Below are 22208 nucleotides of genomic sequence, written 5' to 3' on the forward strand. Positions count from 1 at the left end.
CTCAGACTGACAAGTTTCAGAAGAAAGGTTTTTGTTTCTGGCCATTTTGAGCCTGTAATCGAACCCACAAATGCTGATGCTCCAGATACTAAACTAGTGCCAGTTTTATTGCTTCTTTAATCAGGACAACAGTTTTCAGCTGTGCTAACATAATTGCAAAAGGGTTTTCTAATTATCAATTAGCCTTTTAAAATTATAAACTTGGATTAGCTAACACAACATGCCATTGGAACACAGGAGTGACGGTTGCTGACAATGGGCCTCTGTACGCCTATGTAGATATTCCATAAAACAATCTGCCGTTTCCAGTTACAATAGTCATTTACAACATTAACAATGTTAATGTATTTCTGATCAATTTGATGTTATTTTATAGCTTTTCTTTCAAAAAGGACATTTCAAAGTGACCTCAAACTTTTGAATGATAGTGTATATTTTTTTCAGCGGATAATTTGTCCATTTTCACTTATTTTGAGCTGGTCTGTATTAAAAATATATCCACTGAGTGTACAACAAATTAAGGACACCTGCTCTTTCCATGACAGACTGACTAGATGAATCCAGGTGAAAGCTGTGATCCCTTATTGATGTCCCTTGTTAAATCCACTTCAATCAGTGTACATTTACATTACATTTAAGTCATTTAGCAGACGCTCTTATCCAGAGCGACTTACAAATTGGTGCATTCACCTTATGACATCCATTGGAACAGTCACTTTACAATAGTGCATCTAAATCTTAAAGGGGGGGGGGTGAGAGGGATTACTTATCCTATCCTAGGTATTCCTTAAAGAGGTGGGGTTTCAGGTGTCTCCGGAAGGTGGTGATTGACTCCGCTGTCCTGGCGTCGTGAGGGAGTTTGTTCCACCATTGGGGGGCAAGAGCAGCGAACAGTTTTGACTGGGCTGAGCGGGAGCTGTACTTCCTCAGTGGTAGGGAGGCGAGCAGGCCAGAGGTGGATGAACGCAGTGCCCTTGTTTGGGTGTAGGGCCTGATCAGAGCCTGGAGGTACTGAGGTGCCGTTCCCCTCACAGCTCCGTAGGCAAGCACCATGGTCTTGTAGCGGATGCGAGCTTCAACTGGAAGCCAGTGGAGAGAACGGAGGAGCGGGGTGACGTGAGAGAACTTGGGAAGGTTGAACACCAGACGGGCTGCGGCGTTCTGGATGAGTTGAAGGGGTTTAATGGCACAGGCAGGGAGCCCAGTCAACAGCGAGTTGCAGTAATCCAGACGGGAGATGACAAGTGCCTGGATTAGGACCTGCGCCGCTGTGTGAGGCAGGGTCGTACTCTGCGGATGTTGTAGAGCATGAACCTACAGGAACGGGCCACCGCCTTGATGTTGGTTGAGAACGACAGGGTGTTGTCCAGGATCACGCCAAGGTTCTTGGCGTTCTGGGAGGAGGACACAATGGAGTTGTCAACCGTGATGGCGAGATCATGGAACGGGCAGTCCTTCCCCGGGAGGAAGAGCAGCTCCGTCTTGCCGAGGTTCAGCTTGAGGTGGTGATCCGTCATCCACACTGATATGTCTGCCAGACATGCAGAGATGCGATTCGCCACCTGGTCATCAGAAGGGGGAAAGGAGAAGATTAGTTGTGTGTCGTCTGCATAGCAATGATAAGAGAGACCATGTGAGGTTATGACAGAGCCAAGTGACTTGGTGTATAGCGAGAATAGGAGAGGGCCTAGAACAGAGCCCTGGGGGACACCAGTGGTGAGAGCGCGTGGTGAGGAGACAGATTCTCGCCACGCCACCTGGTAGGAGCGACCTGTCAGGTAGGACGCAATCCAAGCGTGGGCCGCGCCGGAGATGCCCAACTCGGAGAGGGTGGAGAGGAGGATCTGATGGTTCACAGTATCGAAGGCAGCCGATAGGTCTAGAAGGATGAGAGCAGAGGAGAGTTAGCTTTAGCAGTGCGGAGCGCCTCCGTGATACAGAGGAGAGCAGTCTCAGTTGAATGACTAGTCTTGAAACCTGACTGATTTGGATCAAGAAGGTCATTCAGAGAGAGATAGCGGGAGAGCTGGCCAAGGACGGCACGTTCAAGAGTTTGAGAGAAAAGAAAGAAGGGATACTGGTCTGTAATTGTTGACATCGGAGGGATCGAGTGTAGGTTTTTTCAGAAGGGGTGCAAGGGGAGGAGACAGGTTAAATAAAGAAGGATTTTTAAAGCTTTGAGACGTAGATTGTACATGTGTGCCATTCAGAGGGTGATTGGGCAAGAGAAAATATTGAAGTGCCTTTGAAAGGGGTATGGTAGTAAGTGCCAGGCGTACCAGTTTCTGTCAAGAACTGCAACACTCTTGGGTTTTTCACACAACAGTTTCACGTGTGTATTAAAGAAATGTCCACCACCCAAAGGACATCCAGGCAATTTGACACAACTGTGGGAAGCATTGGAGTCTACATGGGGCAACATCCCCGTGGAATGCTTGATACCTTGTAGAGTCCATGCCCTGACGAAGCAATGCTGTTTAGGGCAAAAGAGGGGGGCGCAACTCAATATTAGGAAGGTGTTCTTAAATGTTATGTACACTCAGTGTATATAATGACCATTTTATAAAATGGTATAATTGTGTGATATGATAGCATTTTGCAAACCTGCTCCATCGTCACCCCAAGATGAATGGTTTTGACCACTAAAGTTTTGCTTCACTACAGGCTCCACTGCTTTGATATGTGTAACAACGTTAGCTCGAAACCATGAGTTTCTTTCCATATAATGAAAAGGCACCTGCAAAAGAAAATCCAAAACTTAGTTACATGTCATTTGCGGCATGCATGATCATGAGCAAAGTCATTGTAGCCTATAATTGAACTTATCCTGCGAGAACCATGAGCTCGAACCTGACTTGGCTTTGCTGTACGACAGCCAAAGACTGCCAGCAGCCAACCAAACTTTGAACCTTGTCCATTACAATGTAGAAAAATGCTTTCAATACTTATCAATATTACCAGAGCTTCCTCTTATTCTTCCTAACTATTTAATGGCAGATTCGCAGCCGCAAGTTATGGAAAATGCCCAAACTTGAAATAACATTAGATGGTGAAGTCAAAGATTTTGTGGTGACGTTTTCCATCTGTGGTGACGTTTTCCCTAAATCAATGCTTATAACAAATCTAGTTCTAGTACCAGCAATAGAGTCAGCTGGCTAATCTTTTGAATATGGTATAGTTAAAAAAAATCCAGCAACAATAGATAACATAAAGCTAACTAAATAAGGTTAGCAAGATAGCAACACAGAGCGGTCAGTGCACTATTTGTTGATGTTCAACTCCACGTGGAAATACCCACACCCATGAATATGTTTAAGTAGCCTTTGTCATTCCTTGGAGGTGGAACCTAAAACATGCATTTCATCTCACTTTACACTGAAGGAATTAAAAGAACCATAGCTTTGACTGAGTTGGAACTTGTTTTGTTCCATAGGCTATAACATGAAAATGACAAAGATAGGGGCCAAAAAATCCCCCAGAGATTTGCATGATTACCCGAGCAAATGTCCCAAAGCTGCTGGGGTTTGATGGCATATCATGGATTCAGTTTCTCTAGCAGCTAAAAACTGCTGCACAGGCACACACAGCATCACACAGCTTGACCTTCAGCCTGACACATTTGTTGGGCTTTTTCTGCTGCCACCACTGTCCCTCCAGCTCACCTCCTCAGTCCCACCCCTTATCATACCATCAACAACAAAACCTCAATATGGGCAGCCACTTCCGTTGAATTCAGTAGGATGCACCGTCACTTGTGACTTGTCTTTCTGGGATTAGTCTACTTTCAAAATTGAATAACAATCATTCTAGAAGGTTAAAAGCTTTTTGCTTTTAGACATTTAGGCAGGTGGAGGTGGTGGATTAGGGCAGTATTTTCTTAGACTCATGCACTCTATGACCTGGGAGAGGTAAGTAAGTAAGTAAGTAATATAATGCTCTAGATTAACAATAGATGAATCTTCTAACAAGAACGTGATTTGAAACAGGGAGTACAGTAGAGTACAACGTTATGGAGTTTTCAGATATATAGATATCTGAGAGAACAGTCCTCACTGACATGTATTTATTTTATTTAACCTTTATTTAACTAAGTAAGTCAGTTAAGAATCAATTCTTATTTACAATGACTGCCTACACCGGCCTAACCCGGACACTGAGCCAGTTGTGCGACGCCCTATGGGACTCCCAATCAAGGCTGGTTGTGATACATCCTGGATTTTAACCAGGGACTGCAGTGACACCTCTTGCACCGAGATGCAGTGACTTAGACCCGCTGCGCCACCCGGGAGCCCTAAAGATGTGCCAAGCTTGTAGCATTATACCCAAGAAGACTCGAGGCTGCTTTGTCATTATGGGGCAGTGTGTAGATTGATAATCCATTTTAGAATAAGGCTGTAACATATCAAAATGTAGAAAAGGCAAGGGGTCTGAATACTCTCCCAATTCACTATCTAGCCTTATTTTACTTGTTGATCTATTTCAGATCTGTGCTGCTGAGTTGGATGAAGGATGGGAGACGATCAAAGGAAGCCATTTTGGACTATCAAGAACCAACACCAGAAAGGTGCAAACATTTACCCGAGTGCCTCGTTGGCATGTTGAAGTTCTTTGCACGTTAATAGTTCCCTGTCTGTAGAACTTGCCTGAGGCATTTGTTCTATTTATAGAGAATTAAGGCATCATTTGACTGTCCGTTTCCATCTCGCAACTCTGTTGTCCACTGACATACTCCTGAATGAACTAAGAACAGGCACAGTGGCACACTGTTTTTCATGATAGATTGGTTGTGGACACGCATAGGAGTAATAATGCAAGTGTGTCGTATGTATGTGTGGGTGTTGCTGATGTGCTCTTTCAGAGATCGCATTGAATCACACCTGCAGTGAGTGGGCTAGACTACACTGCCAATCTGGTCAATGTGTTACCTGCTCTTCCGGTGTTTTCCCAAGTTAAATAAAAAGGAAAAGATAAGAGAAGCAGCATAACAGCCTGATGAACCAGAGAGTGAGAGGGGGGAAAGAGAAGAAAGAAAATAGAAACTTTAAGAGAGGTGTGCCAAAGCAAGAAATGTACCCAAGACATGGAGATTGTGAGATGGAAAGATGAAGAGACTCTAGAGGTGGCAACACATGGAGAGAGAGAGAGAGAGAGAGATATCTAGAAATAAGGGGCATCTTAGAGAGGAGAGAAAAAAATAGATGACACGAGATTGAGATGAATGCAGTCTCCCACCTACTACAGGTCTGTCTGTGTTACTATTAAGAAAGACAATCTAAGTGAGTGAGTCGTACGTACGCTTATCAGACGCTCCATCTCCAGCACGTCCTTGATGTGGTTCCGGTTGCCGTGAATCACGAGTATATGGGCAAGGTTAGTAACTAGTGGTGTTACAGCCTTCGGATAGCTTGTCTGACTGCATGCCAACGTGTGACAATGAGCTTAGAGCAGCTCAGCCCTCCCAGTGGGTCCTGGGGAACACATGTCACTGTCCAACTGACAAGAACTGTATTGAGGCGTGCAGATTTTTCCTAAAGCATACTATAGCAGACAACACATGGTGTGCGTTTGCCCAGTTATTGGCAAAAGATCTGATCTGACTGGTGAAAAGACCAATTAGTGGAAAAACATCAGAATTGAGCTGCTTGTGTGTGGGCAGAGTAGAGTAGGAAACATGAAAACATCTGTATGTGTGTTGGGGTAATTTATCTCTTTAAGAACACCACACCACTGGGCCCCACACACTGTACTGTAAAACACGTGGGCTATTATTCTTAACAGTATTTCATACCAGCTAAAAAAAAAAATTGTTGAAAATGTAACCAATGTACCACAAACACATACAGTCCATAGGAGGAGGAGGAACATTGAAAATGAGACAGCACCACCAACCTATAACTGGAGAACGCAAACGGCCTGCCCCTTTAGAAGGGCCACATGAACACGCTTTCCGACACGTTACTGACACACCTGACATATATCCGGAATAGGCACACCGCATGTCCTTGACTGTGTTAAGGTGAGAACTGTGTGTGCTTATGTGGGAGAGAGAGGAGACAGTTGGTAGAGCATGGCACTTGTAACGGCATGATAGTGGGTTCCATTCCCAGGACCACCCATATGTAAAATATATGCATGCATGACTAAATCACTTTGGATAAAAGCATCTGCTAAAATGGCATATATTATTATTGAGAGTGTGAACAAAAACACTGAATATGAGCTCAAATGGGGAAGGATGAAGGGAGAGGTGTGCAGAAAGAGAGCAAGAAGGAACAGAAAAGTAGAGAATTTGAGAGAAAATAGTGTGAGGGACAGAGAGCGAGAGGGTTGGTTAGTTGGGGGGGGGGACGTGGCACCCAGATTAAAATAACACTCCCCCTGCCACCACCCACAAGGGCTCCTTCCTCTTACTTCTCTGCCGTCAGTCTGGGCCCCCCAGGCCCTCTCAACATTGAGAGACACTTCACAAGAAGCACACTCGCTGCTATTCTTGGCCGGCCTCACACTCCTCCCCCCATTTACCCAAAAACTGTTGGGCTATCAGAGAAAAGAAGATCATAGCTGCTAAGTAGGGAGCATTCACAAATTTCCTGTACACACCTCTCAGGCAGTCCTCTTTAAACAGCAAGTGAGCAGCAGACACCTCTTTGGGTGCATGGCTGGCCTGTATCTCATCTGAGTGGGAGCAAGGAACAGAGGAGCTCTTGTTTAGCCAAGCAGAGCTTGAGGGACTGACTCTTACCTCATCAGCTGAGCTGGCTCTGGAAACGCCACTGTCATGCACACATTTCTGCCAAAGAGAGAACAAAACCCGCTGCTCTCAGATATGCTTCGCTTTTGCGTGGGCAACACGCCTGTTTTCGCAGGAAATGGCCAACCAATCAACATCGCTTTGTCTGTTTGCGTGTGTAGGAGTATGTGGTTGGGTGGTTGTGTACACACAGTACAAAGTGCAATGTGTGTGTGCGCAACTGTGTTTTGGTCTTAGTGCTACAAAGCCACAAAAGCCAAAACACCACCATGTATAAAAAAATTGCACCAGCAGTCTCAGTCAGAGAACACTGGACAACCTGTGACCCCGAATGACATCCTCCTTGGCTAACCCTATTAAAGTGAATAAATACCCTCCATTGAAAACAGGATCTCACTTGCACATTCCTTCCACCAAGCAAAGCAAGTCAGACTGATTTCATTTCCTGTCTGCATTGCTGAGATGCTTTGGACATAAGAATTTGGACTGGAACCGGAATGAACACGGCTTTGACAGCGAGGGTGAATCTCAATGGTCATCTTTGCATCGTTCCTTTATCTGAATTTGCAGACCAAGAAAACTTAGCCCAGACTCTAGATTCAGACTACATTTGACAGAAGAACAACTTTCTTGCAACACACACACACACGTCCTAACTAACAAAGATTTTCACCAAGCGCTCATAATGTATACACACATCCAATGTCTTACCTCCTAGGTGATGGTAGGCTGAAGGCCGAAAGTAGAAGTTGTCCCGTCAATCCGTAGACCCCCCCACTCTCTCTGGGGACGAGCCTACCCTCAGGGACAGTAGGGTGTACGGATGGGTAGGAAGGTCAGAGGTCACTCACGGACTGATGGCGGCAGGCCCCGGTCCGTGGCGAGGCACAGCCCCGGCTAAGAGTCCATTATGTTGCTGTGGGATGGTGCGGAAAGGTCAGCGGGTTACATGGTCTCGCACGTCCCCGTCCATGGGAAACCACACACACCCAAGGAGTCTATTTCAGGAAACTGCCTGAGAGAAAAAAAAGCACACCCTCAGAATCAAATCCATTGCATAACAATTAGTGTCAATATATGGTCATATTTACTGGAAGTTGTAATCAAGGTTGGTCCTACTTGACGAAGAACACATCAATGCTGTATTAGTCCTACTATCAAATTTGGTAGCGTGGGTTGCGGAGACAGTGCAACATCTACACTTTCTTCCTCTCCAACTCACCGACTGTAAACATAACCCTCTGTTCTTGGGACACATACAAACACCGTGAACATGACACCCTGATGAGTGATGGGGTCAGAGTGAGAAAGCAGAGGTGGCCTAAGCAGAGTGCTCAGCAGGGGGCCAACTGCCTCCCAGGGCCTTTATCTCCAACAAGCATTAATATCGAATGAGGTAAAACATTGGGGAGTGGTACTTGGTCTCTGATGTTACTTTATCTCTGCATGAGATTCAGAGTAGCTAGAAATATGATAGTCTCTGTGTGAAAGGAAGTGTTGACGACATTGTCAGAAACAGCGCTTTGAAAGTTAGTAGGAATTTGTGATAGTTGGTGGGCTTAAGAACGTCCTCAAGTGCAGTCCACCAATCAGTTTCTTTAAAGTCAAGTGACATGGCCACCTCCACATCGGACAATTATAAAGCCTGGGGGGGAAATGATCCCTAATAAAATTAAACCTGTAGGGATGTTGTTTTACAGTGACCGTGCGTACAATGCATTGAGAAAGTATTCATTCACCTTGACTTATTCCACATTTTGTTTTGTTAGACAAAACTCAAAATGGATTTAAAAAATACCCCATAATGACAAAGTGAAAACATGTGTTTTTGGAAATCTTTGCTTAATGTATTGAAAATTTTATACAGAATTCTCATTTATAGAAGTTTCTTTGTCAGCGTTTACAGCTGTGAGTCTTTCTGGGTAAGTCCATAAGAAATTACTACACCTGAAATCCTGGAATTCTTTTTGCACGTTAATATTTTTACCATTCTTCAAGTTCTGTCAAGTTTGCTGATCATTGCTAGACATCTATTTTCAAGTCTTGCCCTAGATTTCCATGCCGATTTATGTCAAAACGGCAAATAGACAGCTGAGGAAAATTCAATGTCATCTTGGTAAGCAATTCCAGAATATATTTGGCTTTGTGTTTTAGGTTATTGTCCTGCTGAAAGGTGAAATTGTCTCCCCGTATCTTTTGGACAGCAGACTGATACAGGTTTTCCGCAAGGATTTTGCCTGTTTTATGATAGTGCCTAATTGCTCAACAGGATGCATGTTTTGGAATATTTTTATTCTGTACAGGATTCCTGTTCACGCTGTGATTTAGTTTAGTATTGTGGAGCAAATACAATGTTGTTGATCCATTCTCAATTTTCTCCTATCACAGCCATGAAACTCTAATGGTTTTAAAGTCACCATTGGCCTCATGGTGAAATCCCTGAGCTGTTCCCTTCCTCTCCAGCAACTGAGTCAGCCTGTACGTTTGTAGTGACTGGGTGTATTGATACACCATCCAAAGTGTCATTAATAACTTCACCATGCTCAAAGGGATATTAAAATGTCAGCTTTTTTTATTTGCATTTTGCAAGGCATTGGAAAACCTACCTGGTCTTTGTGGTTGAATCTGTGTTTGTAATTCACTACTTGACTGAGGGACCTTGGATAAAATTGTATGTGTGGGGTACAGAGATGAGGTAGTCATTCAAAAATCATGTTAAATGCTATTATTGCACATACAGTAGAGTGAGCCCATGCAACTTATTATTTGATTTAAGCACATTTTTAGTTACAGTCTTGTCCCATCGCTGCATCTCCTGTACAGAGGTGAAGGTCGAGAGCCATGTGTCCTTTGAAACACAACCCGCACTGCTTCTTGACACACTGCTCGCTTAACCCGGAAGCCAGCCGCACCTGTGTCGGAGGAAACACCGTACAGCTGGCGACCTGAAGTCAGCGTGCATGCGCCCGGCCGCCACAAGGAGTTGCTAGAGCGCAATGTGATGGGATAAGGGCATCCCAGCTGGCCAAACCCTCCCCTAACAACATGGGGCCAATAATGCGCTGTCTCATGTGTCTCTCGGTCTGCTGCGACACAGCCCAGGATCGAACCCGGATCTCCAGCACTGCGGTGCAATGCCTTAGACCGCTGCGACACTCCGGAGGCCCGGGGTTGAATTTCTAAAAACATAATTCCACTTTGGGATTATTGTGTGCAGGCCAGTGACACAAAATCTAAAAATAATACATTTTCATTTCAGGCTGTAACAACAAAATGTGGAAAAGTCAAGGGGTGTGAATACTCTGAAGGCACCGTACATACCCCAACCAGAGCCATGGATTACAGGTAAACATTCAAATTTAAGGAGCGGGAAACTAATTTGGATGCTTATAAGAAATCACGCTACGACCCCCTAGCCATTACACAGGCAAACCGTAAACACAGGGCTAAGATCGCATCCTACTATGCTTGCTATGACGAATGTGGCAGGGCTTGCAAACTATCATGGATTACAAAGGGAAACCCAGCCCAGAGCTGCCCAGCAACAAGAGCCTGCCTGGTGAGTGCTGCTTCTGAAGCAAGCAACACTAAACCATGAATGAGAGCACCAGCTGTTCCGGACGACTGTTTGATCTTGCTCTCCGTAGCCGATGTGATTTTACACATTTAACACAAGAACCTTCCCTGACTTTTCCTAAATGTTTTTATTTTACATTGCTCATTTCTCAGAAGTATGAAAATCACAAAACAAAAAAAGTAGAGCCTTTTTACAGTTTTTTCCCTCATACTTTTACCAAACTTAACTCGCCAAGACAACGCACAGTAGGACGCTGGTACCCAGACAGACGCTAATGCTTCTCTCTCTCTCTGCACTGAATGAATGGCCAAATTTTTTCTTAACTGACTTGCCTAGTTAAATTAAGGTAAAAAATATATATAATAATAATAATAATTCAATTTGGCCTTAAAGAATGAGGGTGAAGTGGTTGATTTCATTTAAAAGATTGTGTTATGCCTATTTATCAGTAGCAAATAATTTGACCAGGTGGCCTTGCAGGTTTATATCATTCACTTTTACTTTATAAAAATAATCTGTTATGGGACTGTTTTATTTACTATAACTATTACTAATCAAATGTATTGTAAGGGAAACAAAAACATGCTGTGTGTTGCATTATTCTAAAGGCCTACTGCAAAACATATTATTGACTCTATCCAAGCTGATGAGTGGGAAGCAAACATGTCAGTCAGCCTGCACAGCCTAAACTATACTGTCTATAAACTATGGCCAATAATTAATTGACAATAATCTGATGTGTCAAATCCAAATCAAATTCTATTTGTCACATGCACAGAATACAAACAGGTGTAGATCTTAGTGAAATGCTTTCTTACATGCCCTTAACCAACAATGCAGTTTAAAAAAAAAAAAGACTTTTTGGGGGGGGGGGGTAAGAGATAAGAAACAAATGAGAACAATAGCGGGGCTATTTACAGGTGGCACCAGTACAGAGTCAATGTGCGGGGGGCACTGGTGTCGAGGTAATTGAGGTAATATGTACATGAAGGTAGAGTTATTAAAGTGACTACGCATAGATAATAACAGAGGGGGGGGCAATGTAAATAGTCTGGGTAGCCATTTGATTAGCTGTTCAGAAGTCCACGGCCGACCCCAGGTGGCTTGGGGGTAGAAGCTATTTATTTAGGAGTCACTCGGACTTAATCTTGCCGCTCCGTTATCGCTTGCTGTGCAGTAGCAGAGACAACAGTCTATGACCTAGGGTGGCTGGAGCCTGACAATTTTTAGGGCCTTCCTCTGACACCATCTGGTATAGAGGTCCTGGATGGCAAGAAGCTTGGCTCCGGTGATGTACTGGGCCCTATGCACTACCCTCTGTAATGCCTTGCCGGTCAACCGGTCAGGATGCTCTCGATGGTGCAGCTGAAGAACCTTTTGAGGATCTGAGGACCAATGCCAAATCCTTTCAATCTCATGAGGGGGAATAGGTATTTTCGTGCCCTCGTCACAACTGTCTTGGTGTGTTTGGACCATGTTAAGTTTGTTGGTGATGTGGACACCAACGAACTTGAAGTTCTCAACCTGCTCCACTACAACCCCGACGATGAGAAATGGGGGCGTGCTTAGTCCTCTTCCTGTAGTCCAGGCATCTCCTTTGTCTTGATCACGTTGAGGAAGAGGTTGTTGTCCTTGCACCCGACGGTCAGGTCTCTGACCTCCTCCCTATAGGCTGTATCACTGTCGGTGATCAATTTGTAAGTCGCTCTGGATAAGAGCGTCTGCTAAATGACTTAAATGTAAATGTAAATGATCAGGCCTACCACTGTTGTGTCATCAGCAAACTTAATGAGGTTGTTGGAGTCATGCCTGGCCGTGCAGTCATGAGTGAACAGGGAGTACAGGAAGGGACTGAGCACGCAACCCTGAGGGGCCCCCGTGTTGCGGATCAGCGTGGGGAGATGTGATGTTACTTACCCTTACCACCTGGGGTCGGCCAGTCAGGAAGTCCCAGGGTACTTAGCTTAGAGATTAACTTTGAGGGCACTATGGTGTTGAACGTTGAGCTGTATTCAATGAATAGCATTCTCACATAGGTGTTCCTTTTGTCCAGGTGTGAAAGGGCAGTGTGGAGTGCAATAGAGATTGCGTTATCTGTGGATCTGTTGGTGCGGTATGGAAATTGGAGTGGGATAATGGTGTTGATGTGAGCCATGGCCAGCCTTCCAAAGCATTATATGGCTACAGATGTGAGTGATACCGGTCAGTAGTCATTTAGGCAGGTCACCTTAGTGTTCTTGGGCACAGGGATTATGGTGGTCTGCTTGGAACATGTTGGTATTACAGACTCAGACATGGTTGAAAAATGTCAGTGAAGACACTTGCGAGTTGGTCAGAGCATGCTCGGAGTACACGTCCTGGTAATCCATCTGGCCCTGCGGCCTTGTGAATGTTGACCTGTTTAAAGGTCTTACATCGGCTGCAGAGAGTGTGATCACAGTCGTCCGGAACAGCTGATGCTCTCATGCATGTTTCAGTGTTACTTGCCTCGATGTGAGCATAGAAGTTACTTAGCTCGTCTGATAGGCTCGTGGGAGCTCTCGGCTGTGCTTCCCTTTGTAGTCTGTAATAGCTTGCAAGCCTGCGACGTAAAACGAGTGTCAGAGCTTGTGTAGTACATTTCAATCTTAGTCCTGTATTGATGCTTTGCCTGTTGGATGGTTCGTCGGAGGGCATAGAGGGATTTGCGCAACCAGGGCTGGCAAAACCTTGGATCACTGCTATTCTAACTTCTGCGACGCATATAAGGCCCTGCCCCACCCTCCTTTCGGAAAAGCTGACCACGACTCCATTTTGTTGATCCCTGCCTACAGACAGAAGCTAAAACAAGAAGCTCCCACGCTGAGGTCTGTTCAACGCTGGTCCGACCAATCTGATTCCATACTCAAAGACTGCTTCCATCACGTGGACTGGGATATGTTTCGTATTGCGTCAGACAACATTGACGAATACGCTGATTCGGTGTGCAAGTTCATTAGAACGTGCGTTGAAGATGTCGTTCCCATAGCAACGATTAAAACATTCCCAAACCAGAAACCGTGGATTGATGGCAGCATTCGCGTGAAACTGAAAGCGAACCACTGCTTTTAATCAGGGCAAGGTGACTGGAAACATGACCGAATACAAACAGTGTAACTATTCCCTCCGCAAGGCAATCAAACAAGCTAAGCATCAGTATAGAGACAAAGTAGAATCTCAATTCAACGGCTCAGACACAAGAGGTACGTGGCAGGGTCTACAGTCAATCACGGATTACAAAAAGAAAACCAGCCCCGTCACGGACCAGGATGTCTTGCTCCCAGGCAGACTAAATAACTTTTTTGCCTGCTTTGAGGACAATACAGTGCCACTGACACGGCCCGCAACCAAAACATGCGGACTCTCCTTCACTGCAGCCGAGGTGAGTAAAACATTTAAATGTGTTAACCCTCGCAAGGCTGCAGGCCCAGACGGCATCCCCAGCCGCGCCCTCAGAGCAAGCGCAGACCTATGCCGCTCTGTACCATCACTCATTCATATATCTTTATGTACATATTCTTTATCCCCTTACTTGTGTATAAGACAGTAGTTTTAGAATTGTTAGTTAGATTACTTGTTGGTTATTACTGCATTGTCGGAACTAGAAGCACAAGCATTTCGCGAGACTCGCACTAACATGTTAACCATGTGTATGTGACAAATAAAATTTGATTTGATTTGATTTCTTAAGATTCTGGATTAGAGTCCCGCTCCTTGAAAGTGGCAGCTTTATACTTTAGATAAGTGTGAATGTCCATGGCTTCTGGTATGCGCATACGGTCACAGTGGGGACGATGATGTCCTCAATACACTTATCGATAAAGCCAGTGACTGGTGTGATGTGCTGTACTCCTCAATGCCATCGGAAGAATCCCGGAACATATTCCAGGCTGTGCTAGCAAAACAGTCCTGTAGTTTAGCACCTGCTTCATCTGACCACTTTTTTTATAGACTGAGTCACTGGTGATTCCTGCTTTAATTTTAGCTTGTAAGCAGGCATCAGGAGGATAGAATTGTCAGATTTGCCAAATTTAGGGTGAGGGAGAGCTTTGTACGCGTCTCTGTGTGTGGAGTAAAGGTGGTCCTCTGGTTGCACATTTAATATGCTGATAGAAATGAGGTTAAACTGATTTAAGTTTCCCTGTATTCAAGTTCCCGGCCACTAGGAGCGCCGCCTCTGGATGAGCATTTTCCTGTTTGCTTATCCACTAATTGCGGTTTTAGTGCCAGCGTCAGTCTGTGGTGGTATGCAGACAGCTACGAAAAATACAGATGAAAACTCTAGGTAGATAATGTGGTCCACAGCTGAGATACTCTACCTCAGGTGAGCAAAACCTTGAGTTTTCCTTAGATATCGTGCACCAGCTTCTGTTTACATAATATACATAGGCCCCCACCCTGTGGCTTACCAGAGGCTGCTCGTCCTGCCGATAAATTGTATAACCCACCAGCTGTATGTTCTTAAGGTCGTTGTTCTGCCATAAGATAGTTTTTGATGTCCCGTTGGTAGGATAAATGTGCTTTCAGTTCGTCCCATTTATTTTCCAGCGATTGAACGTTAGCTAGCAGGACGGAAGGCAAGGGCAGATTAGCCCCTCGTCTCCTGATTACAAGGCACCCTGATCTCTTTCCGCGAAATCACTGTTCCTTCTCTAGCGAATAACGTTGATCTGGACCTGGTCAGGTGTCTATTATATCAGACTCATTGAAGAAAAACTTTGTCCAGTTTGAGGTGAGCAATCGCAGTTCTGATGTCCAGAAGCTCTTTTTGGTCATAGATGTTAGCAGCAACAATGTGTAACATTAAGTTACGCACAACACAAAAAAAAAATTGAATGGTTGGTTAGAGCCTTCCCCTCCGGTGCCATCTTCACTAATAACATATTAGTTGTCAAATTGTACATAAGGAGATGGGCACATCTTGTAATTGACAGATGTGGGGAATGGAGCATCACTTTATCAAACCCTATTTCAGTGTCAAATGCAAGTAAAATATTTTGATTTCTATAGTAACAGAAAGAGCATATTCTGCAGTTTCTAGATTCTACTTGCCTTTGTCAAATAACTCAAAATTCAAGAGGTGCAGCTCTATTTCCAAATTTCACTTTTACCAAGAATGTCTGTGCTATCCATCCATTCAGCACATGGCTACTAAGCTAAAATTAGTAACATAATAAACGTAATATTGAATTCTAAATGGGTGATAGTAACTGATCATGGTGCAAAAGAATGATGAGGAGGGTGAAGAGGATGATTGAATTTAGAACAGTGTAATCAAGAATTGTGGGCAGTCTAATATTTTTATTATGAAAGGCTGGAAATTGTATATAATATACCCTCAGAGTCAAATCAGATAGAGTACAAAATACGTGTAATTCACAAACGGCAAGCCAAACAAAGCAAATGGACGCACAGACAGCACTGCGAATTAGAGTCGGACGGAGGTTTGGATATTGCGCTTGAAATCAACGTTGCTGATGTTGACTTTGAGCCTCCGCCACCGATGTCGGAGCTTCGCGCAGAAAAAAGCTGAACAGAGCCAACAGATAGTGATCCCAACTGCCACGGTGAGACAGGAATATGGGAGAGATGGCACGGTTTGGGTAGAAAAGTGTGACGACAATGCAAAAAGAAGGCGGCCTTCCCAGAATATTCTCAGAGAGAGCAGGCCCTACACCTCACGCAGAGAGCCAAATTGTCAGCGCTCTGAACAGTACTTTGTTTAAGTGACATGCAGATGTTGCAGCGCATCAGAGATTGTACTGTCGCACATGCACACAGAAAAAGGAACGAGTATGTGGGACATGTCAAGGTATGAACGCAAATTATTTATTGCACTCTTGTATGTCCGCAGGGCATACGGTGGAAAGATCATGGATGTGGAGACATTTTGGTCTGATAGGTATGGGGTGGACCTTTTCCGAGAGACCATGCCACACACACTTATGCAACACCTGCGTTTTGATGATGAGACAAGACCAATTCAATTGAAGTCGGAAGTTTACATACACCTTAGCCAAGTACATTTAAACTCAGTTTTTCACAATTCCTGACATTTAATCAGAGTAAAGATTCCCTGTCTTAGATCAGGTAGGATCACCACTTTATTTTAAGAATGTGAAATGTCAGAATAATAGAGAGAATTATTTATTTCACCACATTCCCAGTGGGTCAGAAGTGTACATGCTACCAAATACTAATTGAGTGAATTGTCTTTAAAAATGTTTAAACTTGGGGTCAAACGTTTCGGTTAGCCTTCCACAAGCTTCCCACAATAAGTTGAGTGAATTTTGGCACATTCCTCCTAACAGAGCTGATGTAACCAAGTTAGGTTTGTAGGCCTCCTTGCTTGCACACGCTTTTTCAGTTCTGCCCACACATTTTCTATAGGATTGAGGTCAGGGCTTTACCTTGACTTCATTGCCCATAAGCAATTTTGCCAAAACTTTGGCAGTATACGTGGGGTCATTGTCCATTTGGAAGACCCATTTGCGACTAAGCTTTAACTTCCTGACTGATGTCTTGAGATGTTGCTGCAATATATCCACATCATTTTCCTTCTCATGATGGCATCTATTTTGTGAAGTGCACCAGTCCCTCCTGCAGCAAAGCACACCCACAACATGATGCTGCCACCCCCATGCTTCATGGTTGGGATGGTGTTCTTCGGCTTGCAAGAGTCCCCCCTTTTTCCTCCAAACATGATGGTCAATATGGCCAAACAGTTCCATTTGTGTTTCATCAGACCAGAGGACACTTCACCAAAAAGTACAATCTTTGTCCCCATGTGCAGTTGCAAACCATAGTCTGGCTTTTTATGGCGGTTTTGGAGCAGTGGCTTCTTCCTTGCTGAGCGGCCGTTCAGACGTCGATATTGGACTCGTTTTACTGTGGATATAGATACTTTACCTGTTTATTCCAGCATCTTCACAAGGTCCTTTGCTGTTGTTCTGGGATTGATTTGCACTTTTCGCACCATCTCTAGGAGACAGAACGCCCCATGGCGTTTATACTTGCGTACTCTTGTTTGTACAGACGAACGTGGAACCTTTAGGCATTTGGAAATTGCTCCCAAATATGAACCAGACGTGTGGAGGTCTACAATTGTTTTTCTGAGGACTTGGCTAATTTCTGATTTTTCCCATGATGTCAAGCAAAGAGGCACTGAGTTTGAAGGTAGCCCTTGAAATACATCCACAGGTACACCTCCAGTTGACTCAAATCATGTCAATTAGCCTATCAGAAGCTTCTAAAGCCATGACATAATTTTCTGGAATTTTCCAAGCTGTTTACTGGCACAGTCAACTTCTGACCCACTGGAATTGTGATACAGTGAATTATAAGTGAAATAATCTGCCTGTAAACAATTGTTGGAAAAATTACTTGTGTCATGCACAAAGTAAATGTCCTAACCAACTTGCCAAAACTATTAGATTGGTTAACACGAAATTTGTGGAGTGGTTGAAAAACCAGTTAATGACTCCAACCTAAGTGTATGTAAACTTCAACTGTATGTGTGCAGACAGACGAGTTAGTCTGTTCTCGGTTGAAACACTCACTACCTTGTCCCACTCAAGCGTCGGCTGGAGTGGTGTAAAGCTCACCGCCATTTTACTCTGGAGCAGAGGAAACGCGTTTACTGGAGTGACGAATCACGCTTCGGCAGTCCGATGGACGACTCTGGGTTTGGCGGATGCCAGGAGAACATTATCTGCCTGAATGATAAGCCCCTTAGTTCCAGTGAAGGGAAACCTTACCGCTACAGCATACAATGACATTTTAGACAATTCAATGCCTTTTATGGCATCAGTTTGGGGAAGACTATTTCTTCATTCACAGTGACAATGCCCCCGTGCACAAAGTGAGGTTCATACAGAAATGTGTGTTAGAACTTGACTGGCCTGCACAGAGCCCTGTACTCAACCCCATTGAACACCTTTGGGATGAATTGGAAAGCTGACTGCTAACCAGGCCTAATTGCCCAACATCAGTGCCCAACCTCACTACTGCTCGTGGCTGAATGGAAGCAAGTCCCCACAGCAATGTTCCAACATCTAGTGGAAAGCCTTCCCAGAAGAGTGGAGGCTGTTATAGAAGCAAAGGGGGAACAACTCTATATCAACGAACATAGTATTGGAATGAGATGTTCGACGAGCAACATACTTTTGGCCATGTAGTGAATACAGTCGTGGCCAAAAGCTTTGAGAATGACACAAATATTAATTTTCAGAGTCACACATTTCTGTATGAACCTCAGTTTGTATGAGGGCAATTTGCATTTACTCCAGAATGTTATGAAGTGTGATCAGATGAATTGCAAAGTCCCTCTTTGCCATGCAAATGAACTGAATCACATAGAAAAAAAACCCACTGCATTTGAGCCCTGTCACAAAAGGACCAGCTGACATCATGTCTGCGATTCTCTCGTTAACACAGGTGTGAGTGTTGACGAGGACAGGGCTGGAGATCACTCTGTCATGCTGATTGAATTCGAATAACAGACTGGAAGCTTCAAAAGGAGGTTAGTGCTTGCAATCATTGTTCTTCCTCTGTCAAACATGGTTACCTGCAAGGAAACACATGCTGTCATCATTGCTTGCACAAAAAGGGCTTCACAGACAAGGATATTGCTGCCAGTAAGATTGATTTAGATGCAACCATTTATCGGATCAATAACTTCAAGGAGAGCAGTTCAATTGTTGTGAAGGCTTCAGGGCACCCAAGAAAGTCCAGCAAGTGCCAGGACCATCTCCTAAAGTTGATTCAGCTGTGGGATCGGGGCACCATCAGTACAGAGCTTGCTCAGGAATGGCAGCAGGCAGGTGTGATTGCATCTGCACGCACAGTGAAGCAAAGACTGAGGATGGCCTGGTGTCAAGAAGGGCAGAAAAGAAACCACTTCTCTCCAGGAAAAACATCAGGGACAGACTGATATTCTTCAAAAGGTACAGGGATTGGACTGCTGAGGACTGGGGTAAAGTCATTTTCGCTGATGAATCCCCTTTCCGATTTTTTGGGGCATCAGGAAAAAAAGCTTGTCCGGAGAAGACAAGGTGAGCGCTATCATCAGTCCTGTGTCATGCCAACAGTAAAGCATCCTGAGACCACCCTGACCATCCTGAGACCAACACAGCCATGAATAAAGAAGTCTTTACTGAAGACTAATCTCTTCAGTGGGTCATATGATTGAGTGTAGTCTGGCCCAGGAGTGGGAAGGTGAACGGAAAGGCTCTGGAGCAACGAACCGCCCTTGCTGTCTCTGCCTGGCCGGTTCCCCTCTTTCCACTGGGATTCTCTGCCTCTAACCCCATCACAGGGGCTGAGTCACTGGCTTACTGGGGCTCTCATGCCGTCCCTGGAGGGGGTGCGTCACCTGAGTGGGTTGAGTCACTGATGTGATCATCCTGTCTGGGTTGGCGCCCCCGCCTTGGGTAGTGCCGTGGCGGAGATCTTTGTGGGCTATACTCAGCCTTGTCTCAGGATGGTAAGTTGGTGGTTGAAGATATCCCTCTAGTGGTCTGGGGGCTGTGCTTTGGCAAAGTGGGTGGGGTTATATCCTTCCTGTTTGGCCCTGTCTGGGGGTGTCCTCGGATGGGGCCACAGTGTCTCCTGTCCCCTCCTGTCTCAGCCTCCAGTATTTATGCTGCAGTAGTTTGTGTCGGGGGGCTAGGGTCAGTTTGTTATATCTGGAGTACTTCTCCTGTCCTATTCGGTGTCCTGTGTGAATCTAAGTGTGCGTTCTCTAATTCTCTCCTTTCTTTCTCTCTCTCGGAGGACCTGAGCCCTAGGACCATGCCCCAGGACTACCTGACATGATGACTCCTTGCTGTCCCCAGTCCATCTGGCCATGCTGCTGCTCCAGTTTCAACTGTTCTGCCTTAATATTATTATTATTATTATTATTCGACCATGCTGGTCATTTATGAACATTTGAACATCTTGGCCATGTTCTGTTATTATCTCCACCCGGTACAGCCAGAAGAGGACTGGCCACCCCACATAGCCTGGTTCCTCTCTAGGTTTCTTCCTAGGTTTTGGCCTTTCTAGGGAGTTTTTCCTAGCCACCGTGCTTCTACACCTGCATTGCTTGCTGTTTGGGGTTTTAGGCTGGGTTTCTGTACAGCACTTTGAGATATCAGCTGATGTACGAAGGGCTATATAAATTGATTTGGTTTGATTTAAAGAATGGTACCAACACATCCTCAGAGAGCAACTTCTCCCAACCATCCAGGAACAGTTTGGTGACGAGCAATGCCTTTCCAGCACCTTGCCATAAGGCAAAAGTGATAACTAAGTGGCTCGGGGAACAAAACATAAATATTTTGGTTCCATGGCCAGGAAACTCCCCAGACCCCAGACCTTCCCATTGAGAACTTGTGGTCAATCCTCTAGAGGCAGGTGGACAAACAAAACTCCACAAATTCTGACAAACTCCAAGCATTAATTACACAAGAATGGGCTGCCCAGAAGTTAATTGACAGCGTGCCAGGGCAGATTGCAGAGGTCTTGAAAAAGAAGGGTCAACACTGCAAATATTGATTTCATGTAATTGTCAATAAAAACCTTTGACACTTAAATGCTTAATATTATACTTCAGTATTCCATAGTAACATCTGACAAAAATATCTAAAGACACTGAAGCAGCAAAGTTTGTGGAAATTAATATTTGTGTCATTCTCAACTTTTGGCCACGAATGTATATCTGCCATATACGGATAGCCTTTCAATCTGCCAAACACTAAATATTTCAATTTATTATATTAATATTACTCTACATAATTCTAACCTTTTCTATACAATAGAAAGGCAGGCAGGGCCAAGGCAGCAGCGAGTCCTGCTCTCACTCTTCCCCAAGCACTACAGCTCCCACTCAGGAAAAAGAAGACAATGCCAAGTCAGCAGGTGCACATGAAACAAGGCCCATGAAAAGTGTGCAGTGCAACCAATTTGTTTCTGGGGCTTGCTCACACAATGCCCCGAAACTGTACGCTGACTGTGGACCCGAAGCCTAAAGACGAGATGGATTAACGCATAAAAGGCACGGGTATAAAGGCACAATAAAGTGTCCGACACAATCTACAAATTACTTTCATATCTTGTCATGAATACATTTCCAGAAATATTTCTTTATGCAATTCATTCTTTACAATTGTTCATGTTGGTTTAGGAATAGGTCAAACAATTTCACCTGTGCACCTGGCTGGTTATTTAAGTAATAATGCCCGATTCGACAGTGTTGAGGATACAGTGTATTCAGACCCCTTGACTTTTTCATTACAGCCTTATTCTAAAATAAAAAAATTTAATCCCTCAATCTACACACAATACCCCATAATGATAAAGCAAAAACAGGTTTTTGAAATGTCAGCAATTTTTTTTATTTTCTTTTAACTATAAGTATTTAGACCTTTCACTAAGTATTTTGTTGAAGAACCTTTGTCAGAAATTACAGCCTAGAGTATTCTTGGGGATGACGCTACAAGCTTGGCACACCTGTATTTGGAGAGTTTCTCCCATTCTTCTCTGCAGATCCTCTCAAGCTCTGTCAGGTTGGATGGGGAGCGTCGCTGCACAGCTATTTTAAGGTCTCTCCAGAGATGTTTGATCAGTTTCAAGTCCGGGCTCTGGCTGGGCCAGTTAAAGAAGAAGTTACAGGTCTGTGAGAGCCTGAAATCTTACTTGTTTGAAGGTGACTGAATACACATTTTCCACCATAATTTGCAAATAAATTCATTAAAAATCCTACAATGTCATTTTCTGGATTTCTTTTTCTCATTTTGTGTGTCATAGTTTAAGTGTACTACCTATGATGAAAATTACAAACATCTCTTCTTTTTAAGTGGGAGAACTTGCACAATTGGT

General features: G+C 44.3%; 1 long non-coding RNA gene across 2 annotated transcripts in view; it reads right to left on the reverse strand.

Annotated features, from left to right (window-relative positions):
- Positions 1-1823: 1823 nt before the first annotated feature.
- LOC124009212 overlaps positions 1824-22208 on the reverse strand; it is a 45619-nt gene continuing 25234 nt past the window's right edge. The window contains exons 2-6 of one of the 2 annotated variants that reach the window (XR_006834243.1): positions 7463-7766; positions 6743-6790; positions 2605-2737; positions 2280-2473; positions 1824-1879 (exon numbers count right to left, since the gene is read on the reverse strand). This is a non-coding gene — a long non-coding RNA (uncharacterized LOC124009212). The remainder of the gene's footprint in view (positions 1880-2279; positions 2474-2604; positions 2738-6742; positions 6791-7462; positions 7767-22208) is intronic. The other variant, XR_006834244.1, reaches the window with a different exon arrangement.

The sequence above is a fragment of the Oncorhynchus gorbuscha genome, linkage group LG22 (assembly GCF_021184085.1).
Source record: "Oncorhynchus gorbuscha isolate QuinsamMale2020 ecotype Even-year linkage group LG22, OgorEven_v1.0, whole genome shotgun sequence".
NCBI lineage: Eukaryota > Metazoa > Chordata > Actinopteri > Salmoniformes > Salmonidae > Oncorhynchus > Oncorhynchus gorbuscha.